Genomic DNA, 9,103 nt, shown 5'->3' with positions numbered 1-9,103 from the left:
GGGTTGGACTGGACACACATTGGAAATTTGTAGTTCACTTCCCTGATGCTGCTTCTTCCTGAATGTTCCTGATGGTGTCAATTAGTGAAGAAACGGAAGGCTTAGAGTTCCAACCTTGCCCAACTCTGTCACCAGCCCAGACTGGCATCGAGTTCTCTTGACTGTCGAATAGCTTAAAACAGTGTCTCCAAACAGTTAAAAGAAAACCCTATTTATAACTACCCTGTGTGTCTTTTGTGTCTCTCAGGAAAAACTTGCATAAAACTTAGCAAAATGAGAAGGAAAAAAAAGTTACTAAAATGAGCTGAGATGGGTTGGAAGGGTTCTTTCTAGAACTTTCTTTCCTATTTCAATATTGGTAGGAGGAAGTACTGCTGGTACAGATGAAACAAAGTAAAACAACTATAGGATAGGAAGAGGTGCGTATGTATGTGTATGTGTGTGTGTGTGTGTGTTTTCACTCATACCACAAATGGTTACAATAAAAAAAAATCACCCTCCAGAAAAAGAACCTTCCCCACATCTTAGTTTAAAAATAAGGTAATAATGGAGTAGGCTGACATTACCTTTCTATAGTGGAAATGCCAGCACTTGGCAGAATGCAATTCACTTTCACTTAGATCTTGGGACTTAACGTTGTTTCTGTCAGAAAATGGCACCTTCCAATTCTTGGTTTTCAAAGTCTAGCTTCATTCTGGAGATTCTTTCTTTTTTCATTTTGGGAAAAGAAAATGGTTGTTAAAGAGAGTGGGGAGGAAGGGATGAACATGTGGTCTTTAGTGTTTGAGAAACACACTGCCCATCATTTCCCTAAGCAACCTTTCTTTCCCATGGTGCATTCTCTCTTTTTCTTATTGGTATGTATGAAGTTGGAGTGGGGCAGGGGGTTAGTCTCCACATCAATGCCCAGGGCCCAGTGGCCACTCATAAACCTACATAGCCAGTGCTCGCTTTGGCACCACATATACTAAAACTGGAATGATACAGAGAAGTTAGCATGGCCCTTGTGCAAGGATGACATACAAACCTACTTAGCCAGTGTGTGGGTCTGAGGTTTGCAGCCAGGTTCTCGTTTATGTCTTTACAACCCGGTGTGATGCTCCATGTGGTTCTTGACAGGAGAAATTTAAGAGCAATGGCCACGACCATGTCCCTGAGAAATCTAGGAACAGGGCCCCAGAGGATTAAAGGCATTGAACTTTCAAAGATGTAACCACTTCATGTTTAGAAGTCAAACAGGGCCACTGAACTTCGCTGGATCTCAGATGCCAGCACCCTTCTGCCTCTCTACTCTGCTGTCCTGCATTTTCGGCCTGATTTCACCCTTGATGCGGCTCATCAGCCAGCCTGCCTTCCTGTGAACTTTCCGGGGAGTCTGCCTTCCCGTGAGCCTTCCGTGGAGGTGAGTCGACACGCCCAGAAAGGGAGGAGCCACTGAACTTCGCTGGATCTCAGATGCCAGCACCCTTCTGCCTCTCTACTCTGCTGTCCTGCATTTTCGGCCTGATTTCACCCTTGGTGCGGCTCATCAGCCAGCCTGCCTTCCTGTGAGCTTTCCGGGGAGTTTGCCTTCCCGTGAGCCTTTCGTGGAGGTGAGTCGACACGCCCAGAAAGGGAGGAGCCACTGAACTTCGCTGGATCTCAGATGCCAGCACACTTCTGCCTCTCTACTCTGCTGTCCTGCATTTTTGGCCTGATTTCATCCTGGGTGCGGCTCATCTGCCAGCCTGCCTTCCTGTGAGCCTTCCGTGGAGGTGAGTCGACACGCCCAGAAAGGGAGAAGCCAGAGGAGCACGGTTGCTCCGCTCCCCTTCGTGACGGTGCACAGCATTTAGCCGATGAATACAATCACAACACGTAGAAAAACACGCAGTACTAGTGTGACAATGGGGAAACAACACGGGCCAGTGCCAGACATAGAGAATGAAGATGGCAACTCTGATGACTTGAACATGACCAACCACCTAGTCAGTCTCTCAGATAAGGAGTTTAGAGTTGCAATATGGAACATGTTCAAAGAACTCAAACAAAGTATAGAAGAGAAAACTAAAAAGAATCAGGAGAATATGAAGATAGAAATGAGAAAACTCCAAACAGAAATTTCAGATCAAATAACAGGTCTGAGAAACTCAGTAGATGAATTGAAGAAAAACATGTTTGAGATTTCCCACAGGTTAACAGCAGCTGAGGATAGAATCAGTACACTGGAAGATGAGATACATAACAATTACATACAGCAGAAGAAATTGGAAAAAAGCCTCAAAGCAAATGATCAAACAATGGGAAAATTACTCAAAGAATGGGAACAGATGAAAATAGAAGTCTATGATAAGCTCAACAGAAACAACTTAAGAATCATTGGAGTCCCAGAGACTCAGGAAGAAAATCTCCAGGAAGAATCAACAGTCAAGAACATCATTAAAGAGAAACTACCAGAGATAATGAATACATGTGATCAAATCCTGCATGCCCGAAGAGTGCCAACTAAAAGAGACCCCAGAAAAAACACCCCAAGACACATCCTAGTCACAATGACGAATCCCATAGATAGAGACAGAATTCTGAAAGCAGCAAGATCGAAAAGAGAAATTACATTCAAGGGAACATCCTTGAGATTTACTGCAGACCTGTCACCAGAAACACTCAAGGCCAGAAGGCAGTGGTGGGACATAGTGACAAAACTCAATGAAATAAATGCTTCGCCTAGAATACTGCACCCAGCAAAACTCACTTTCAGGTTTGAAGGAACAATACATAGTTTCACAGACAAACAACAGCTCAAAAACTTCACAGACTCAAAACCATTCTTAAAAGAAAAACTGAACAGCATACTTTAAGACAAGGCTTACCAACAGAAACACCAAACTTTAATATAAAGATGGCACTAACTCCCAGGACAATTCTTTCTCTCAATGTCAATGGACTAAATGCACCAGTTAAGAGACAGAGAGTGGCTAAATGGATCAAAAAACTCAATCCAACCTTCTGCTGCCTACAAGAAACGCACCTGAATAGTCAGAACAAACATAGACTCAAAATAAAAGGCTGGAGGAAAATCATCCAAGCAAACAACACCCAAAAAAAAGCAGGAGTGGCCATATTAATATCAGATGATGCAAACTTTATACTTAGGAAAGTTGTAAGGGACAAAGATGGACATTTTGTATTAATCAAGGGATATGTACAGCAGGAAGAAATCACCCTCCTAAACATATATGCACCGAATGAGGGGCCAGAAAAATATTTAATACAACTGTTGACAAATCTGAAAAATAATATCAATAACAACACAATAATTGTGGGAGACCTCAACACGGCATTGTCAACACTAGACAGGTCAACCAGACTGAAACCCAACAAGAATATACTAGACCTGAGGAGAGAAATGGAAGAAAGAGGCCTACTAGATATATACAGGACACTCCACCCCCAGAAACTGGATACACATTTTTCTCTAATGTACATGGGACATTCTCTAGGATAGACTACATGTTAGCACACAAAACATACCTCCATAATATCAAGAGGATAGAAATTTTGCAGGCTGCCTTTGCTGACCACAAAGCCCTGAAATTATATATAAACTACAAAGGGACACAGAAGAAAAATTTTAACACCTGGAAGTTAAATAGCCTCATACTGAATAATCAGTGGGTCCGAGATGAAATCAAAGAGGAAATCAAAACCTTCCTGAAAACAAATGACAATGGAGACACAAATTATCAGAACCTATGGGACACAGCAAAAGCAGTACTGAGAGGAAAATTTATAGCTTTGCAAGCACACATCAGGAAAGAAGAAGGGGCATACCTGAATAGCTTAATGACGCAGCTCATAGAATTAGAAAGTGCTCAACAAAAGGATCCAAAAATAGGGAGGCAGAAGGAAATAACAAAGCTGAGAGCAAAAATCAATGAAGTGGAAACCAGAAAAACCATCCAAAAGATCAACGAAAGCAGAAGTTGGTTCTTTGAAAAAATAAACAAGATTGATAGACCACTGGCAAAACTAACAAAGAAAGAAAGAGAGAGAAACTTGATAACTCGTATTAGGAATGAAAAAGGAGAGATCACTACTGATATGGCAGAGATTCAAAGGGTAATCAGAAACTACTTTGAGAAACTCTATGCCACTAAAAATGAAAACCTGGAAGAAATGGATAAATTTTTGGAATCTTATAATCTTCCACGATTGAATGAAGAGGATGTAGCATATCTAAACACACCCATTACTATTGAGGAAATTAAGAAAGTAATCAAATGTCTGCCCAAAAACAAAAGCCCAGGCCCAGATGGATTTACTAATGAATTCTTTCAAACCTTTCAAGAGGAACTACTACCAATCCTGGCAAGACTCTTTCATGAAATTGAAAAAACAGGAAAACTTCCAAATAGCTTTTATGAAGCCAACATTACCTTGATACCTAAACCAGACAGAGATGCTACGAAAAAAGAAAATTACAGACCAATATCGCTGATGAATGCAGATGCAAAGATCTTCAACAAAATCCTGGCAAATAGGATTCAATGCCTCATTAAGAAGATCATCCACTACGATCAAGTAGGTTTCATTCCAGGAATGCAAGGCTGGTTTAACATCCGTAAATCTATCAACATAATACACAACATCAACAGCAAGAAAAATAAAAATCACATGATCATATCAATCGACGCAGAGAAAGCATTTGACAAGGTCCAACACCCATTCTTGATCAAAACTCTCAGCAAGATGGGAATGGAAGGAACCTTTCTCAATATAGTTAAGGCCATCTACCACAAGCCAGAGGCAAATATTGTCCTCAATGGAGAAAAACTGAAAGCCTTTCCTCTAAATTCTGGCACAAGACAAGGCTGTCCTCTCTCACCACTCCTATTCAACATAGCACTGGAAGTACTCGCTATAGCGATTAGGCAAGAAAAGGATATCAAGGGAATCCAGATAGAAAAGGAAGAAGTCAAGCTCTCACTGTTTGCAGATGACATGATACTCTACTTAGAAAACCCCAAAGACTCTACCAAAAAGCTTCTAGAAACAATAGACTCATATAGCAAGGTGGCAGGCTACAAAATTAACACACAAAAATCAATGGCCTTTCTATACACCAATACTAATAAGGAAGAAATGGACATTAAGAAAACAACTCCATTCACTATAGTGTCACACAAACTCAAATATCTTGGAATCAACTTGACTAAAAATGTGAAGGACCTATACAAGGAAAACTATAAAACTCTGCTCCAAGAAATAAGAGAGGACACGCAGAAATGGAAGCACATACCCTGCTCATGGATTGGCAGGATTAACATCATTAAAATGGCAATACTCCCCAAAGCACTGTACAGATTTAATGCGATCCCCCTAAAGATACCCATGACATTCTTCAAAGAAGTGGACCAGGCACTTTTGAAATTTATTTGGAACAATAAACACCCTCGAATAGCTAAAGCAATCATTGGGAAAAAGAATATGGGAGGAATTACTTTCCCCAACTTTAAACTTTACTACAAAGCAATAGTTATCAAAACAGCATGGTATTGGAATAAGGACAGGCCCTCAGATCAGTGGAATAAGCTTGAATACTCAGAGAATGTTCCCCAGACATACAATCACCTAATTTTTGATAAAGGAGCAAAAAATCCTAAATGGAACAAAGAAAGCCTCTTCAACAAGTGGTGTTGGCACAACTGGGTAGCCACTTGCAAAAAATTGAACTTAGACACCCAGATAACATCATGTACGAAGGTAAAATCCAAATGGATTAAAGACCTTGATATCAGCCCCAAAACCATAAGATATATAGAACAATACGTAGGTAAAACACTCCAGGACATTGAGGCTAAAGGCATCTTCAAGGAAGAAACTGCACTCTCCAAGCAAGTGAAAGCAGAAATTAACAGATGGGAATATATTAAGCTGAGAAGCTTCTGCACCTCAAAGGAAATAGTGCCCAAGATACAAGAGCCACCCACTGAGTGGGAGAAACTATTCACCCAATACCCATCAGATAAGGGGCTAATCTCCAAAATATACAAGGCACTGACAGAACTTTACAAGAAAAAAACATCTAATCCCATCAAAAAATGGGGAGAAGAAATGAACAGACACTTTGACAAAGAAGAAATACAGATGGCCAAAAGACACATGAAAAAGTGCTCCACATCACTAATCATCAGGGAGATGCAAATCAAAACAACGATGAGATACCACCTCACACCCCAGAGAATGGCACACACCACAAAGAATGAGAATAACCAGTGTTGGCGGGGATGTGGGGAGAAAGGAACTCTTATCCACTGCTGGTGGGAATGCCGTCTAGTTCAACCTTTATGGAAAGCGATATGGAGATTCCTCCAAAAACTGGAAATCGAGCTCCCATACGATCCAGCTATACCACTCCTAGGAATATACCCTAGGAACACAAAAATACAATACAAAAACCCCTTCATTACACCTATATTCATTGCAGCTCTATTTACCATAGCAAGACTCTGGAAACAACCAAGATGCCCTTCAACAGACGAATGGCTAAAGAAACTGTGGTACATATACACAATGGAATATTATGCAGCTGTCAGGAGAGATGAAGTCATGAAATTTTCCTATACATGGATGTACACAGAATCTATTATGCTGAGTGAAATAAGTCAGAGAGAGAGAGAAAAACGCAGAATGGTCTCACACATTTATGGGTTTTAAGAAAAATGAAAGACATTCTTGCAATAATAACTTTCAGACACAAAAGAGAAAAGAGCTGGAAGTTCCAACTCACCTCAGGAAGCTCACCACAAAGAGTGATGAGTTTAGTTGGATAAATAACTACATTTTGAACTGTCCTAATAATGAGAATGTATGAGGGAAATTGAGAACCTGTTTAGAGTACAGGTGGGGGTCGGGTGGGGAGGAGGGAGACTTGGGACATTGGTGATGGGAATGTTGCACTGGTAAAAAAAAAAAAAAGGTGTGATTTCTAGGGAGGAGAAAAAAAAAATAGAAGTCAAACAGGAGCAAGGCTGGGACCAGGAGTCTCACTTTGGACTGGCTGTATCCTCCTTTTTGCTCTTCTGTGCTTGGCACAGAAACAAGATTGGCATTTGCACAGTGAGTCTCGTTTTGTTTCCAGAGGCCCTGCTGTTGCTGGTTATTCTGGCCATCATCAGCTTCTCCTACTCAGAAGCACAAAAGCAGCCCTTAATTCACATTTCCAATTTTCAAAGACACCCATAGTGAGTTCTTCTGGCTGTTCTGAGCCCACCTCCTCTTCTGACCAGAAGCCAGGGTGCTGTGGTCAGCTATTGTCCCAGGACTCTTCATGGCACATGGAAAAACATACTCCTTCCTGCTACTATTCCAAGGGGTGGGGTTGGAGGAAGTAGGTCATGAATATTTAACGGAAGTAAGAGACATTATTTGGATCAACTACTTAATAGCTGAGCTAGCCCTTCCCTGGATGGGTCGAGGCCAAGTTGCCAGCAGCGCACTAGATGGCTGCACGCTTTTATCTTTAATCACCTCTTCTCCACTCCTGGGAGGGGGGACAGACAGAGGCTCCCATCTCTCCATCAAACCACATCTCGAATTTAAACAGCTGTTAATAAGGGTTAAATCTGCAGGCTGACCTGGCCCTTCACTTGTTACTTGCAAAGCGAGGGGGAAAGAAAAAAGAATCAATGGAGCAGGAAGCCAGAGGGGCGTCCATTTTGAAAAGCCATAATGAATTACGTGCCTTTAGTCAAGCTGGCAACCTCCAGTTCTGCTCCCTCAGCCTCCCTCTCACATAACCGAACCCTCTGCGACACATCAAATTTAATGAGACTGCACAGACCTCAAGGAAGGAAGGGAGCTTGGCTGTTGGGGGCACTTTATTAAGGAGGATCAGAGGAAATGTGCAGGCTTTTAAATGGAGCCCTTAAAGGCAAAGGATCTTTTGGGGGGTGAGTGGGAGATTTCCATGTTTCACGTCTCCTCTGCAGCTCTCAACCTAATTCAGTGCAAACTTTTGGGTATCAGCATTCGCAAACAGATCCCTCCACCTCAGCAGTATCGAAGACCTGGTGGACTGGGGTAGGTAATTAGGGACCATTGGATTTTAGTAGCACCCCATCACCACCTAAGGGCCTTAGAATTGAGCAGCTATGTAACTGTCTTCCATGTGATGAATCATATTGTAGTCACATTTCCCCAAATCAATAATTAAATCATTTTATTTGCCCAATGGGTTTGTATCTCTGCAGACAAGGGTCAGGAAAGCAAGAGCTACAGAATCTAGTCTATGTATTGGCTCTAGATCGAAGCGACTTTGGCTTAAGTATTAGTTTTGATGCCAATTTCCAAATACAACTCTGATCTCTGATGAGCTTTCTATACACTGCAAGAGTGAGGATAATCTGTAATTCTCCATTGTAAATTAAGAGTTCTGAGGCAAACTTGGAAAAGAGAATAGATAATGGCGCTCAACCAAGAAAGCCCAGTGAACAAGACCCACTTCTCAAGAAAATTCCACAGCACTGCCATCCTGAAATGCAGTTGTATATGTACAAGCTTTAGAAATTTTTATTCTATCCTGGTCTCTAGCAATAGATTTTTTTTTTTTACTTATGCACTGTGAAAAGGAGAAAGAAAAGTGACAATTGTGTTATCAGTGACCAGGCACTGAGGTAGTTTCTGAGCTTTCTACCAAGAGACATGGTAGAGGTGAAGGTGCAGTCAGCTCGCCTGAGTTCCAATCTCTACTGGTCACTTTCTTGGCCAAGACGATGAGCAGTGCACAAAACACTCTATTGCTATAAAAATGTTGATATTTTGATCTCATGTAAAACTCAGAATGTTCCTGTGGAGTGGAGTGGGATAATCCTCATCTCAGACAGAGGAAACAGTCTCCTCAACAATTGCTCTTTGGCCACTTGGTCGGTAAGAGGAGCCTGGAATCCAAACCTGGTTCATCTGCTTTGAAATCTTGATCTATAAATTGGCCATCCAAAGCTGTCCTTCGGGTTTCTTGAAAGTCTTTGTGCCATGGTGAAAGTCCAATCAAGGATGACTTTTGGAGCAGAAATCTCTAGCATCTCTAGTACTCCTTTTACTAGAATTGAGTACCTGAGTTTCT

The 9,103-nt window shown here is 41.5% G+C and overlaps 1 pseudogene; it reads left to right on the top strand.

Annotated features, from left to right (window-relative positions):
- Positions 1–943: 943 nt before the first annotated feature.
- LOC126017170 (uncharacterized) lies at positions 944–1,044 on the top strand (annotated as a pseudogene).
- The last annotated feature ends 8,059 nt before the right edge of the window (positions 1,045–9,103 follow it).

This window comes from Suncus etruscus, chromosome 8 (assembly GCF_024139225.1).
Source record: "Suncus etruscus isolate mSunEtr1 chromosome 8, mSunEtr1.pri.cur, whole genome shotgun sequence".
NCBI classification, from domain to species: domain Eukaryota; kingdom Metazoa; phylum Chordata; class Mammalia; order Eulipotyphla; family Soricidae; genus Suncus; species Suncus etruscus.
Note: the sequence above shows the minus strand (reverse complement) of the source record. Positions and strands in the feature narration are given on the sequence as shown.